General features: G+C 40.2%; 1 pseudogene; it reads right to left on the bottom strand.

Moving 5' to 3' along the window:
- Nucleotides 1-12233: 12233 nt before the first annotated feature.
- On the bottom strand, nt 12234-12950 carry LOC114104471 (ER lumen protein-retaining receptor 1 pseudogene; annotated as a pseudogene).
- Nucleotides 12951-14480: the final 1530 nt, after the last annotated feature.

Here is a 14480-nt window from a genome sequence, read left to right as displayed (position 1 = left end):
TTTTACACTTATTAAAGAACCATGTCCCGCTTGATTATCCTTGTTCCTGCATTGCTGGCAGGGCGCAGATCATTCTAGTCTACCCAGGATTACACACACTTCCACTGATTTTACTGGCAGAGTGTCCGTGGTGATGCAGTTTGGCCAGGAGTCCTCCGCCGGTCCCTTTCCTAATTTGGTACTACTGTCAGCCTGTCCCTGGCAACACGAGGACACCCCACTCGCTCCCCTGGTTGCTCACCAGGGGAAGGGACATACATAACCCAGTCTTGTTGCTGAGAAAAGGAAGCACATTCATTTATGCTGCTGCTGCACACAGACAAAAAAGGCCAAGACAAACAGTGACACAGCATGCTGAACACTGCTGAAGCATCCAAGACATTCTTCCAGTCTGGGACTCCAGCCCCACAAGACCCAGATTTACAAGAGTGGCTTTCTCCCTCCCTCCCTTTCTCCTCCCTTCCCCTCGACTCCCAAATGTGCCCATTATGAATACGAGCACTTCACAAGGAAGATAGATTAAATCACGATATTTAAAGAATGAATGGGACTTGAGCGCATCTAGTCCAGTGGTTTTCAAATCGCTCTGAAGAGCCCCCAAATGGACCATAGAGCTATTTCCAGCCCCTTTCCTCCCCTTCCATCCTCCTAATCCCCAACTGGGAAAGGACAGAAAAGGGTGAGCTCCACATCTTTCCACCTCTTCCACTAAAGCAGTTTTGCTTTGATCTCTTCCATATATTAAAGTTCTTTAGAAGAGTTCTTCTATAAAAGAATTCTGTACTTAAAAAAAAAAAAAAAGTTCAGGAACCACAAGGGTGTGGTTCCAAGATGCCAGTCAGTTGGGATCCATGAATATCCAGCTTCACAGTTCATGGCTTTCCCACCACTTCCCTACTCCTCTGGAGAAACTGGATCAAATGTCACACTGTTCTGTTGCTGTAGCATAAGAAGCCATCCTCCCCCTGTATTTTATGACAACCCTTGCTTCACCAAGGGGCCCCCAATGGCGCATTTGTTCTCACCTATTTGGGGAGCATCAGGATATAGTGGCCAGTTTCCCACCTTCAGATATTTGCCCTGGATTACAAGAGGAGGTGCATTTAGAGCTAAATGAGCTGGCCAGTACTAACAGCCAAGGGTCTGTGAATGTGCTCTTAGATGCCTTGATCAACCACCAACACTCGGTGACAGAGGGCACCTCTTCTGGCTCCAACTTTCTCTAAGACAGAGTCCAAAGGACAGGGTTCTTAGCCACTCCTCCCTGGAGGAGAGCGCCAGCTGGCTGGAATGCACTCCCTCTGTCCCTCTGCATCCCTGCTCTTCCTCCCAGGCTGGGGTTTCTAGGTTACCTACACAGTGGTACAGTTTTCAGTTACCCTTTCAGCCACACTCGGAAAAGAAAGAGCTTTCTTGGCTTGCTCATGAATATTCATAGAGTGCCCTGTTGCTGCCTCAAGTCCCCTCCCAGGTGCAAACACGAAACCTTTGAAAATGATTACAGCCATCATTTGCCTCAGAAGCAGCCCAGGTTTCTCCCACTGGGGGTCCAGGAGACTTCTGTTCAGCAGAAAGTGCTGGCCTGGCTAGATCAGGCTCCAGGGCACAGGGAAGAAAAAGAGTCCCTCCAGCTCCCTTCTGTGCCTGTGAGGGGATTCATTCCGGAGGAGAGCCCTGGAAACGAAATAATGTCATCAAAACTTAACTCTTACCCTCTTCCCAAGGGAACCAGGAAGAATAGTGGAACACAGAACTTTTTCTCCTTGTTCTGCTCTCTAGGGAAGGAAATCCCTGAAAGAAAAATAATAAAATAGAGGGGGCAGGCTGGTTTGAAAAGTGAATCCCAAACCCCAAAGCCAAACCCTCACCATCTGAAACCCAGAGGCACATGTTAGTCCCAAGTGGTAGAAAAAAGGCTAGAGGCTGAGAGGGGCCAAGGGCAGGGTGAAGGAAGGGTGTGGCTTCAGACACCCCCTGAGAAAACCCTGCTGTCTCCCTGCAAAGTCAAGGGGCATTCAGAGATCATCTTTTGTTTGGGAGGGTACAACATATACACTGCCTGAATTATCTAAACAAGGAGTTAGGATGAAGACTTTGGGCTGGGGTTGTGGCTCAGCAATAGATCGCTCACCTAGCATGTGCTAGGCCCTGGGTTCAATCCTCAGCACCACATAAACATAAATAAGTAAAATAAAGGTATTGTGTCCAACTACAAATAAAAAATATTAAAAAAAAAAGATGAAGACTTTGCTTTTGAGCTACTGGGTCACCTGGTTTTTGTTTGTTAGTAATGGGGATAGAACCTAGGGCCATGTTACCATGTAGGGGCTATGTCCTCAGTCCTTTATATTTTTATTTTTTAATTTTGAGACAGGATGTCACAAAGCAGGCAAGGGTTATGCTAAATTGTCCAGGCTGGCCTCTAATTTTCAATCCTCCTACTTCAGCCTCCCTAGTCACTGGGATTACAGGCTTGCACCATGGCGCCTGGCTGATCATTTCTGAAATCATTTTCCTTCACATTTGAATGGAGCAGGGGTGATTAAAGCTGGACTCAGCTCCTCTCTCTTTGTCCTTGTACCTCTTGCTTTGGAATTTTCTCGCCTTTCTTCTTTGCCATAAATAACCTTCTTACCTTAATGCGCTGTGTTAAGAGCTGCCAAACTGGAGTTTAAGAGGTTTACTGCTCCCCTTACTTTCCATTTGGGGATCTTAAGATGATTCTTCAGATGAAAAGTTATTTTCTTTGTGCTTTCATTTGGACAAAGATGGAGTCTGAGGCTCTGTTAATGGCCCCACAAAGTGGTTGGGCGATGATTGGTTTCCTGGCATCCCCTGGGAAGGGGGGTTCAGAAACTTGTCCTTAATTCTTCTTCAATCAAGTGGCAGGTCAGGTGACAGGGCTGGGAGGCTGTGTTTCCAGCTGCTACCCTGCCATTCACGGCTTGCAGGCATCCATTCCTCCACTACCTGTCCTGCCACTATGAGTCATCACAGTATCACACTCTTAAAGAAAAGTGTATTTCCTAAAGACATGAAATTGATTACAGCGTTCTTGTCTGGTCATTCTTCTCAGAGGCGTTGTGCGTAGTTTCCATTCAAAATGCTCTTTTAGCCTGTCATACTGTCAAATGCTAGGCCCGGGTAAAGACATGTGTTTGCATTTGTGTGTCAGCTCCTGACATTCGTATTTATTTGTACATATGTATTTTGTTTGTTCAAATAAATGTTTCATCAGATGTGGAGTACAGTAGGGAGACAGAGGAGGAGCTGGTACAATTCAAGAGCAAGGAAAATAGTTCTCAATAAGACTTGGAATTCTGACTTCTGGTTAATTGTAAATATGATCTGGAGGAAGAAGTGGCACATCAGGGAACTGAGGTCTGTATTTATCTTTTAATGTTATTGTTGTATTATACAGTTTACTGCATAAATAATTGAAATGATAGTAATAACAATTTAGGGACCATTCAACTGTTGTGCATGCTGTATTTCACTGACATACACTTTTCTGAACTGTGCACAGATCCACAACAATTCCCTGTGTAATGAATGCACGGTGGTAAATTAAAAATGAAAGTTTTTTCAAATGGATACATTTTTTTTTCTTAACTCATCCCATTTAAAAAAATTCAGCATCATTTGTTCATTAAAATATCATCCAACAATCCTAAAAATGAACTTTCCCCCTTTCTATTTACATAGTATTTGTTTTTAAAACTGCAATTTTAATATAGTATTTACTAGGGAAAAAAAAAAGAAACTCAGAAAATTTAATGATACTAATTAACCCTGAGTGGATATAAATATTTGTGCTTATCTGAATCCTTTGCAATATTTTTAAGGTATAATTGAAAAATATAAAACTAAGAATAGTAGGGTAATAATTTTCACAGGCATAAGGGAGAACAGTGGTCAATGCAAGATTAATATTTTCATAGTCTATGAGGAGAACTTTTCATTTCCGCAGGTCTTATTATTCTTGGTTTAATAAATGAGTCATTCTAATGAAATGAGTTCCTTGAGGGATGCACAATAACTCATTCATCTTTGTGCCTATAGTGTCTGCAGCATAGTAGATGCTCAAGAAACATTTACTAAATGACTTCAGTGGATATGAGTTTGACCTTAAATGTTCCTGTCCTCCATCTCTTTCTTTGAAGGAAAATTGGAAGGGGAGAAAAGAGACTAGAAATAGTTAACATTTATGAAACTCTACCTTATTCCAGGCACTTGAGAAAGATTATAGCACTAAATATTCCTTCCAAATCTGAGATCACTATCCATTCCAGTTTTACACAAGGTAAAAGTGATATTCAGAAAAGGGAAAAGATTTTTAAAATAACACATAATACTTGATATATTACTTGATCGAGTAGAAATTTGAAGCCATTTGTCTGATTCCAGAGTCTGTCGGGTTTTTCCAACTCAATCACTAATAAATACAAACTTTCTTGATCATGCACCATGTACCAGGCTCTGCTCTAGACACCAGAAATAACTGAATCAAACAGCCTCTGACCTTTCAAAGGTACCTTCTATTGCGGATAGAGAGAGAGTAGGCAAATTCACAGTGCAACCTTGGTCCCCATCTAGTAAAAAAACTAAAGTCATTTGAGTATATCATTGAAATGGAATTAGTCTGTTTTCTAAAACTCAGAAATTGAGAGTTGTAAAAGTAATGTGGGTAAAGTGGGGTGAACTGAGGGACAAATAGCAGTAAATGATTTCAGAGAGGTAGAGAGAGTCAGATCCAAATCATGGAAGGCCTTGCAGGCCATTTTAAGCCCTTTGTTTGCCCTTAGTGTAAGATAGGAAGCAGAGAGATATTCCCCCAGCTGACATTGAATATATACATATATATATATATATTCAATATATATATATTTTGTATCAGGAATTGAATCCAGGGGTGCTTAACCACTGAACCACATCCCCAGCCCTTTTTAATATTTTATTTAGAGACAAGATCTCGCTAAGTTTCTTAGAGCCTTACTAAGTTTCTAAGGCTGGCTTTGAACTTGAGATCCTCCTGTTTCAACTTCCCAAGCCCCTGGGATTACAGGTGAGCACCACTACACCTGGCCAGATTCATGTTATTTTTGCAGTTTCCTTGTGTGTCAAATGAGAATGACTTTGAGACCCCATTTTGAAAACAGTCCTCAGCTGTAGGAGGCATGAGGCTCCCACTTAGCAAGTATTCAACAAACACCAGGCATTGCTAGCAATTAACAAGTGTGGGAGGGGGAATGCGCAGCTCTGCAACCCAGTGCCGCTAACCAGGGCCACCAGGGTTCAACCTGAGCTCAGGAAACTGTGGGCCTAGGGGGCTGGCAAGACCAGTGGTGACAAAACCAGGCACATATCTCGGTGCTTTAGGCTGTGGGTGAGTTCAGGAGTAAGGAGATGAGTTCAGGAGTAAGGACAGAGAAAAAGGGAGAGGGTGTGAAAGAAGAGATTTCTAAGGAAGAAGAAATGTCCTCTCAAGAACAAATGTGGGCTCTTTACATATTTAATGAGCTGAGGAAATATACTCAAGTAAAATGTACTCAAGTCACACTGAAAGGGAGACAGTTTCACATTGGGAAGTTTTAGGTGACTAATTTAAGAGATGCCAGAAATGAAATACTGGAGGGAAAATTTGTAGGGTTATGGAGTCTCTTATAATTTTTTTTTCAATTGTAGTTGAACACAGAACCTTTATTTTACTTATTTATTTATTTTTACGTAGTGCTGAGAATCAAACCCAGGGCCTTGAACACGTTAGCGAGCACTCTACCATTGAGTCATAACCCCAGCCCAAGTCTCTTACAAATTTAACTGTGGTTTTAGGCCACTTTTGTATGGATGATCCACTCTGGTCTCATAATGAGGGAAGTTTTATTAAAAGCTACAGGATTATTTTTGGTGAAATACTGGCTTCCTTATTTACCCTGTGTAATTTCTTTTTCAATAACAAGATAATCTTCACCCATGATTGAAAACATCTGTTGATAGCTTTAGTTCTAAATTTTATTTTGATTCTGTGTTGTGGTTTGTTAGATTTTAAAAGTTCCCAAATATGGTCTGGGGTTGTGGCTCAATGGTAGAGCGCCTGCCTAGCATGTGCACCATATAAAAATAAAATAAAATTAAGGTATTGTGTCCAACTACAACTAAAAAATATATTTTAAAAAGTTCCCAAATATATATACATACAATCATACCCAAAGATTCAAAAATTATACAAGGAAATAACTGTCAAATGTGAATGTCTCCTCAATCCTGCAAGCCCTGATATTTCTCTCTCCAGGGCTCACTACTAGGTACTGCTATCAATAGCTTTTGTGTGTCCTAAGAGGAAATGCTCTATATAAATACAAACATACATATATCATTTAAAAAGTTTTACCCAAGCAGTCGGGAAAAAAATTGACAATATCTTCCCTAACTGATATGTGGGAGGTTATATTGGGATAATAGGAATCAAGAATAGGCTTCTTAAAACTAAAATTGAGAAGAAAATACAGTTTAGAGTGAGAAAATATTTTTGTCAGAACTTAGTTATAAAAAAAAAAGAAAAAAATCTAAAAATCTTGAAAATAAATTTCTCATTTGAAACAATATTTAGAATTGCCACCATGTGTTATTTCTTAGAAGGAAGATAATAATCAAGTGTAGCTGGGGTCAGGAATTAGATCTTCCCCCCTCCAAATTCCACATTGTATGATAACTCAATGTAGTTTCTTTCTACTTACATTTAATTTCACAGCATTTCCTTTTTTTATTTTTTTGATTCATTGGTTTATGTGGTGTCTAGGGATGGAACCCGGAGCCTCATGGATGCTAGGCAAGCACTCTACTGCTGATACATCATAGCCCTTAAAATAGTATCTTAAGGAGGGTTTTTTATGCAAAACTATTTTTGTGTTTTGTCATCTTTCCTCAGCATGTCAGTTAAAAATTCTTTACAAATTATTTTCTTTTGGGTGTGTCTATTTTCTCATCATTGTTATTGTTTTTGTTTTCTTTCAATGTTGATTCATCTAAGACTATCAGACAATTGTTATGTATAATGAATTGAGCTGTTCCCATCTGGATAGTGGTATATCACAAGGAGAGATATTAGAATTAGAATGGGCAATTATTTTGTGCATATTTTCAGGTTATGATGGCTTTTACTTTACAATTTTGTAACTACAAGAATCTAAATGACAGATATAAACATAATGAATGATTAAAAAAAAAATTCCCCTACCTGGTGTATGGCACACACCTATAATCCCAGCTGGGCAGGGAGATCACAAGTTCAAGGATAGCATTGGCAATTTACCAAGACCCTGTCTCAAAATAAAAAATAAAAAAGGCTGTGGATGTAGCTCGGTGGCAGAGTGCCCCTGGGTCCAATCCCCAGTACTGAGGAGGGGAGAGACTTTCTAATATAGGAATGTACCATCATTTATGCAACCAATGCCTTCAGTGCCTTATTGATTGCAAAGGTGTTTACACTTTTTCAAAGTACAATGCTAAAATGAGCACTCATACACTATATGTACACTGGCAAGCAAAATAGAATTTTTACTAGTGGAGTTGCCAAGTCAAAGGATACAGTGCATTTTACATTTTCATAGAACTTACCAAGATGTCCTTTAAAACAGCTTCACCAATCTACCTTCCCACCAACAATGTCTGAAAGTGCCTTTTGACCACACCCTTGTTCACACTGAATATTATCTCAACTTTCTAGTTTTTGCCAATCTAATAGTTGAAAAAAGAAATCTCATTGTTTTGATCACCATTTCTTGAATTATAAATGATGTTAGTCCTGTTCCATTCTTTTCTCCTCCATCATTTACATTAATCTTTTTGTAAACTTCCTATTCATACTCTTAATCTACTTTGGTAATTAAATGACTCATTTTCTTCATACAGAGTGAAACCCGGGGTGCTTAACCCCTGAACTACCACCCCGGACTTACTTAAGTACTTATTTATGAAAACATTCCCTCTAAAAACTGGATCAAGACAGGGATGTCCTCTTTCACCACTTCTGTTTATTTATTTTGAGATAGGATCTCACTAAGTCACTGAGGGTCTCTCTTAGTTGCTGAGGCTGGTTTTAAACTTGTGATCCTCCTACCTCAGGCTCCCAAGTTGCTGGATTACAGCTATGTGACACCATGCCTGGCTCTTCATATTAATTTGTAAGATCTTTTGCATATTATTAAATAGTTCCCCAGGACTCCCATCAATGGAGAGGCTGAGAGGAGGATCACAAGTTTGAGGCCAGCCTCAGCAAGTTGGTGAGACTGTCAGCAACTTAGCAAGATCCTGTCCCAAAATAAAACAAATAAATAAATAAGGCTGGGGATGTAGCTGAGTAGTAAAGCACCCGGGTTCCACCTCCAGTACAAAAAAAAAAAAAAATTGCTCTATGGGATACATTTCTTTTTTCCGCATTTTATCATCTGCCTATGATTTTGTTGGGTGATGTTGTATAAACATTAAACTTTTTCTTCTTCTTCTTTTTTTTAATGCTCTTCTAGGGATCAAACCGAGGCCCATGTGCATGATAGGCGAACACCCTACCACTGAGCTGCATCCCTAGGCCAACATTAAAATTTTATGTTGTCAATTTTTGTGGGCCCTTATGTATGCTTTCTGAATTTTGTGTTATATTTAAGTAAGGCCTTATCCACTATAAAATTATTTTTTTGATTCCACTATACTTTCTTCTAGAACATTTTTATTTTTTGAAGCCCTGTAAATGGGCTTAGAATATGAGATCTTGAAAAATAATAGTTTTTCAGATTACTTGCAAATTTGATCATAACTTAAAACTAGTCTGTGTCATCCTTACGTTCCTATATTCAAAGATAAGGGTAATACATGGTATAAACACCATTGATGCACCTTTCTCTATTAACGTGGAGAACATATGTGCCCACTAAACTTGTCTGATTACAAATTATGGCTGAAGGAATGTGGGAAGGGTTTTGTATATACAAGTCACCAGATGTTTTATAATGATTCTGTTAATATGAGCCTCAGGATTAGACTAGAACCAGTGTTCCAGGTCAAGACTGAGGTTCATTGACCAAGCTACGCCGGGAAGTTTGTGCAGCGCCTGCTGGCACAATACATAAATATCCAGATTTATTACTCTCTGTCTTCAGCACTGAATTTGCCCATAGATTTATGAAAGAGAAAACATGAAATTGAGATTTGTAAATATTTGAAGTTTACTTCTGAGATCTAAAAAGGCAGTAAGAAGGCTAGTAATAAATCCAAAATAGAGGTTGGGGAATGCAGAGAGTTTGCAATTATAGGAATATAACTTAAGGAAGGAATCACAAACAATAAAATTTAATAATATCACCCTTGCTTCATAAAACACTGAGCTCCAACTGACATAAATTATTAGCCTAAGGAAAAAATGGAGGTAAGTGAATATAGATTGTCACAAAGGAAATTGTTGGTAGATTTGGCAACTAGAGTTAGAATTTCTAATTCTTCTGACAGGATGATTCTCCTTGCAAGCTAGTAAAGGCCAAAAGCCTTAGAGAATTTTTACCAATATGCATAATGTTCACTAACCCTTTCTCTATCTATAACTAATGACATCTTGGAAACCCCTAAAAGTAATAATTTTGGCAGTTTGATCAGTTTTTCATTTTTCGTTAGTCAGGAATCTAGTTCCTTCAAGAATCAATTTTAAGTAGCTTTTATGTTGTGAGTCTGTCAGTTTGCAAGGCTAATATTAGACTTTATTTCAGAAAAGCAGTTGGACTAGTGATGAGACCATGGGCCTCAGGGTCAGACAGTTAATTTGCAAATTCCAATTTGTGAGTTAGCATCTTGTAACCTTGGTAAATAATTTCTTTATGACTCAATTTCCTCATCTTTAAAATGGGACTATTAATAACATCTAGCGGCTGATCCCATCTCATACCAAATCCCACTACTGTCTTCTTTACTAACCAGCCCGAGCCCTTCCTAGCTGGTTCCAGGCCTTCCTAAGATTTACAAAAATGCAACCTAATAGACAGATCAATTGCAAAGCACTACTCTTTCCTTTGGATCAACATACCAGGACACACATTATGATGTGTGCGCTGAAGTATGGGGACTGGATTCCAGCCTCTGCTGAGCACCTTCATGCAGCAAGACCCTTAGCGGGTTGTGTTAGTTCCTGAGCAGAGATTCCGTTATTCTTCAAAAAAGGGGGTCCCCGTGTCTGGCCTAAGGATACACATGACTAAGGTGAAATAAGATGAGATGAATGGGAACGTCAGCCGGGGAGTTTCCTTCATAAGGAATAGGATAGGGATAAAAGTGCCATTATGATTCCCACATTTGAATGCAATCAGGCTTGGCAAGATGCTCTAGGTCCTTGGGGTTATTATGCAACCATCAATGGAATACCAAAAGATGACCTAGAGCCATTACACCGCTTTGTCACTGACCAATGTCAGAACTCTCCAGCTTCCGGACTTTCATGAGGAAATCCACTATTTATTTAAGGCATGGTAAGTTGGGTTTTGACAAAGGATCAAAGGATTGTTGCAGAATCAACCTTCTTTGTCAGGAGTACAGTAAGGATTAATGACTGCCATGATGATGGTGGTAATAAAGTAATAATCATGATCACATTGAACTTGAGATTGAGATAAAAAACCCTAATTTGAGTTTCTAGGTTTGTGTCTTGGGCAAATTACCTATTTAAGAACCTAATTTATAAAAAGAAGAGCTAATAATAATAAAGAGTTAATAGTAATAATACTTATCTCATAGGATAATTATAAACATCCAAAGGGATGGTATATGACAAGCATTTTTTAAACTGTGAAATGTGATACAACATTTAGTTGTCATTGTTGTAGTCTCTTAGCTGTCAATTCCTAAGACAGGATAAAAATTGCCCTCAAATTAGAGATAAAAGCAATAATAAATGACTGAGTCTGATTTTAGACAAGGATATTAAGTAATAAGAATAAAAAATAATGTTCAATCTGTTTTAGCCATAAACTGATCTCATCTTCATACCTGGGAACCTAGAAGAGGCAATAAAATTACCTTATCTAGAGTAGAAAAGATGAGTTATACCCCACCCCCAAAATCTCAATGCACTATTAAAGAAGCCTTCGCAATGAGAATGAAACGTTTTAAACTGGAAGCTAACCCAACAGAGAAAAGATCATAAACATGGAAGCCAGGTAATTCAGAGGGAGTGAGATATTTCATAGGCTGTTCAGCCTCAGAAAGGATCCAGAAAAGGAGGTAAATTATTGTTTACATTTCCTTTTCAGTATTCTCTGGCTCCACCTCTGATGGGCACTTCCAAAAATGGAGACAAGTTTTATGTCCCAAGCAAAAAGGGCTAAGATTTGCTTAGGCCTCAGTCAATAAGCGGTGTTATTTAGTGGGTCTGCTGATTCTTGACAGCATTCCCCCAACTTTCCAGGGTTTGAGCCCAGGGGAACTTAATCACTGAGCCACATCCCACCCTTTTTTATTATTTTGAGACAGAGCCTCACTAAGTTGCTTAGGGTCTCACTAAGTTGCTGACTGGTTTTAAACTTGCTATCCTCCTGCCTCAGCTTCCCAAATTGCTGGGATTACAGATGTGTACCACCAATGCCTGGCTTGACAGCATTCTCTGCACTCCCCCACCCCCTGCCATTTTCCTCTGTTTATTTCAAGAGAACAAAGAATTAACCCCCAAATTCTGTATAAAAACATAGCATTAGAGTTGTGGTAACCCTCATGCCAGACCCCTTCCCATGCCTGAGCTCAGGGTCCCCCTCATTTGTCAAAAACTAGGAAAAGTCCAAAACCCTCAATTCTGGAAGGAAAATTATTATGAAAAATCAGGAAGAACTTCCTGGGCCTCCCTTCCTCCCTGTCCCCAACCCAGGAACTTGGGTGGAATCGCTGTGGTCCTGGCCATGGTGAGAGGTGGGGCAGGCAGTGTGGGCAGGTTTCTGTTTGGCAACCAGTGGGGCTGTGGGTAAAGCTGGGTAGGAGCTGAGGGGCTCCAGGAGGAGGGGAAGAGACCTCTGGCCTGGCCTTGGCCCACAGGACACTCAAAAACAGTTTATAAAAATCGGGGCCAGAGAGTAGAAGAGAAAGGACTCATCAGAATCAAAAGCTAAATAGAGAGAAGATTTTTTTTTTCCTTCTCTAAAAAGCAAAAAACTACAAAGAGCCCAGATCCTGAGCTCCCCAAGACTTGAGTCCTCCACTGCCTTCCCTCATATCCTGGCAGGAGTGAGTATGGGGAGGGGGAAAGGTAGATTCCTTAAAAAGCCACCACTGACAGGAAGGCTCTTGTCTTCTGTCCCCTTCCTCTGACTCCTGCCGCTACTCTTCCCCATTAGGACTTTGGTGATATAGAGGTAGAAGAAATCACAATTGAGAACTGTCTGGACCAGGCCGGCCACGAGGGCCATGAGATCCAAAAAGCCCTCCAAGTGGTAGCACTAGATCCAGTTGAAGAGATAGAAGGTGCACTAGATGCCCAGAGCCAACAGGGAGTGATGGTCTCTGCCTGGCCACTCTTGCTCACCACTAACAGCTGCGACAAGAGGGCCACAGGTAGATGGAAAAGGTCCAGAGGATCTCCAGAGGGGTGAAGTCATGGTTTGACCAGGAATGCCAGGACAGCCATGGGAACAAGGAACTCCACCCAGAACGTATGTTGGTTCCCATCATAAGTGGCTTTGAACTTGCTGTAAATCATCCAGACCATGGAGAAAGAGCTGGCTATGGAGACCACCTTCATGCACGTGTTGTAAACTGACATGTAGTTGGTGAAGAGGTCCAGGAACTGTGCAGTGAACGCCACAGCAAACAGGACCTCGCTCTTCCCTGAAATCCCGGGTGCACAAACAGGACTTCCAGATTTTAAGAAGTAGCAAGATGATGTCTAGCAGGTGAGAAAGGTCTCCCAGGAATCAAAAGAGATTCATGGCCTTGGGGGAGAGGCAGCCTCTGGCAGGGATGAGATGGAGGGAGGCAGGCTCAGGGTAGGCTGCCCCTTAGGGGTGCTGTTCAGTGGGGGTGATGGGCAGAAGGGCAGGAGAGGCAACCCCTGGTGGATTCCACTCCAGGGAGGGAACTCAATGAGAGGGAGCCAAGGCTGGAGCTGGTGGCTGAGCTAGGCTTGACAACATTCTTAAATGTAAATATACAAACACCACAAAATACAATTGAGACGTGTAATTATTATATATCTGGTATTTTGTATCTGGTATTATTTATCTGGTATTTCGCCTCTTGAAACTCCACACGAAGGCATTAATAAATTTGTTAGCCAAGAATGATTAGGAAAATGTCTTCATCTCTGGTTTGGTATGAATTTTTGTCTTGTCATCCTGGTTCCAAGTAATTCAGTAAGTTTGTGTCTCAAAATGCTTCAAATCCCACATGGATTTGGTTATTTCCTTGTAACACAGTAGAACTGTGAATTACTGTGAAATATCTAACTAACATTACTAAATGTTCACATTTTGAAAGATAAACTTCATAAATTGAGAAGTTTGGTTTTAATTCTGTTCTGGTTTGCATAGTTGGGGGCTTATGTAAATCCAAGGGGTGAAATCATGTAAATTACAGATCATGTGACAGAGAACACACATCTCAGAATTTCCTGAAAACTTGACTAATCTTGACTGGATAAAAATTTATTTATGACCAGCTTTTTGTGATTAAAAAAAAAAAAACAACCTCTGGGTAAGAATTATATCAGATAATCTTTGCCCATTAATCAAAAAGTTATTTCATCATTAATTCCTGAGCTATATTTCTATCCCCACTTTTTAATCATTTCATGCCTATTTCAATGTAGGCATTATAAGTAGACAGATTCAAGTGCTATTAACAAGTTAAATATTTAATTCTAAGGAGACAATCTACTTGGTCATCTAACTGTGTTAATAAACTGTTAGTATCCATGTGAGCTAAAGATATCTCAATTTGCAGTGTCTGAAATGAGAGATTCATGCTTCTCTTTAAAACAGCAGTCCAGAGAGAGACGGCAGCCCTGTACTAGGAGGTAGCTGTGAAGTCCTCAACCTGTGACTGACTCCCTCTAATGGGTCCAAAGTAGTTGCCACAGTTCTCCGCAGCTCACAGCCAGGGGGATGACCTAGTTATTTTAAAAGCAAGACACATATGTAGCTCCTTTTACTTCTCCAAGTGTCCCATTGGCTAGAATGTAGTCTCACCCAGGTAGAAAGGAGCTAAGTAAATGTGGAGCTGGGAACTCAGCAGTGTGACTACTTAAAATTCTATTATTGTAGAAGGAAGAATGTATACTGAAAAGTAACAGAAGTCTGGTACATTAGGTATACTACAATGGAGCTTTAACTTGCATATACATTATCTGGAGACCTTGCAGCAATGCAGATTCTGGTTCAGTAGGTCTTGTGTTGGGCTGAGATACTGCATTTATAACAAGCTTCCAGATGATGCTAATGCTGCTGGTCTGTGGACCACAT

This window comes from Marmota flaviventris, chromosome 13 (assembly GCF_047511675.1).
Source record: "Marmota flaviventris isolate mMarFla1 chromosome 13, mMarFla1.hap1, whole genome shotgun sequence".
Classification (NCBI taxonomy): Eukaryota; Metazoa; Chordata; class Mammalia; order Rodentia; family Sciuridae; genus Marmota; species Marmota flaviventris.
Note: the sequence above shows the minus strand (reverse complement) of the source record. Positions and strands in the feature narration are given on the sequence as shown.